The 2,299-nt window shown below is 21.0% G+C and overlaps 1 protein-coding gene across 2 annotated transcripts in view; it reads left to right on the top strand.

Moving 5' to 3' along the window:
• LOC107638295 (subtilisin-like protease SBT5.3) overlaps positions 1-2,299 on the top strand; it is a 14,985-nt gene that overhangs the window by 1,572 nt on the left and 11,114 nt on the right. The gene's annotated exons all lie outside the window — the stretch shown is intronic.

Consider the following 2,299-nt stretch of genomic DNA (forward strand, 5'->3'; position numbering starts at 1 on the left):
TAAGTTATTTGCTAAATACAAAATTTATTTGTTATTAATAAAATATAATTTTTTGTTATATTTTTAAATTATTCAAAAACTTATTTATAATTCGTATCTTTCGGTGTTAATTTTGTTAACTGTATAAACTTTATGGTACTCTTTTAATAGTTTACCTAAAATAAATAACAAAAATACTTTATATACACTAAAAATTCACCACTATATATTTGTGTAAATTATATAAATTAATTTACATATTTTTTCAATTAATAACCAGCTACCAGAATAATAAATCTGTTCTATTAGAGTAATTAAATTTATTTACAGTAATATAATAAAAATTTCGAAATGCCAAATATATAATATATAGATATATAATGATTGCATTTTTATGTATATATTGCATGATTGAATAAATAAATAAATATACTAATTTTTAATATACCAAGATTTTAAACTAACATATATTTTAAAATAAGAGGAGTATATATTTGTTTTTCACTTTTTTGTTAATTAATATTCTATGGATATTCTTATATATATGTACCAGTAATTTTAGATAATATAATTAAAAAAATATTAAACGGTTTGTTTAATTTGACCGTGATTAGACTATAAAATCAGAAAAGTTACTACTAAATACATATTTAAAATTTCTAGAAAGAAACATTTTTCTTTTAATTAACAATTAATAACCAATATTCTATGGACTTATTAATTCAAGGTCCCACAAGGAGAACATTTTAAACTTTTATTCTATCCAATTGATTAGAACTTTAATTTCAAATCTGTATATATACCACTTTTTTTTTTTTAATTAGTAAATGTCTTTTGTTAAACACTTGAAGATGTTGCAAAACCTTTACAAGTTGGATCAGAGTAAATGATTAAATTATTGACTAAAGTATTTTTAAAATTTATTAACAACAAAAACATACATACACCTCCAAAACATTTTAAAATATAACAAAAGTATTTAAATATTAAATATATTTGTTTTCAAAAAAAAAACTTAAAATATCGGATGTTGATTTTTTATAACATGATTAAAAAAATTAAATAAGATGTTTTTATCTTTAAAATTTGTGATTTTATGCTAAATAGATTTTTTTTTATTTTTTGGTAAATGGCGAATAATATAAAAAAAATGAAAAGAAAACCTAAAAATCTACCTTTTATCATTTTTTAAATAATTATTTAAATATTCTCACAAAATGTTGAATCAAATACTTAAACGATTTATCAAAAATAAAATTTATTTTTCACATATAAAAGACTGTATTTTTTGTTCTTTTTATAAAATATTTTAAAAATATTTTATCGTTAATAAATTTAGAGGGTATTTTTGTCCAACATGTGATAAGTTGAAGATATTTTTAGGAGTTTATTCGTTGGATTAATATGAATCATTCATGTTACATGACTAATAGTTTTATAGTCAATGTATAATGAATATAAATAAAAAGAATAATCTTTCAAATAAAAAATAGTTTCATTTGGATATATATCTATCTCAGGCACTATTTGTACACAGGCTATATCTTGAATAACACCATATATAGTTCCAAAGGGGGAAATTGAGCAAATTTTGTTAATATTTTCTTTTTAGTAGCTGCAATAAATATGAGTAGATACCTATATAAGGAAATGAGATTGTGATAATTTGTATGCATAGTTCACTTGTGACATTTTTCAGGCTGCATGTGAATTTGGTTGCAGCTGTTTGGGCATGTACGTAGTTTTTTTTTTTTTTTTACTAAAGATAGGTGACTCGAATCAACAACCTCTTAATTGAGTATAAGGAGATTATGCCATTTGATCTATGACTCATTGGCAGTATGTTGTGTTCTTTATGATAGATTGGTTGATATATACCATCTCATTTTATTTGTGTGAGTCTCTAATGAATATGTAAATGTTGCCCAAGAAACAATTAGCATTTGAAAGATAAACAGAAACTAAGAGACGGAGATTGAAAAATAAAAACTGAAATAAATCTCAATATTGTATTTAATGTAAAGTGGAAGACAGAGACTAAAATAAAAATAAAATTTTAATTTAATTTGCATAAAAGATAAAGTTGGAATTAATTAATTAAAATAAGAATATTTTAAATATAAAATATTATTAAAATTTCTTTTTCTCTACAAATTTCAATCACTATTTTTTCATTTTTTAGAAGTATTAAAATATTAAAATTTAAAAAATAAAGACTAAAATTTTCTTAATTTTCATTCTAATACCTCAAAATAAACGTTGCCTATTGCTATATACTTTACCTCCATTACCTTTTCACGGTAATAGCAACTAGTAAGAG

The sequence above is a fragment of the Arachis ipaensis genome, chromosome B04 (genome assembly GCF_000816755.2).
Source record: "Arachis ipaensis cultivar K30076 chromosome B04, Araip1.1, whole genome shotgun sequence".
Lineage (NCBI taxonomy): Eukaryota > Viridiplantae > Streptophyta > Magnoliopsida > Fabales > Fabaceae > Arachis > Arachis ipaensis.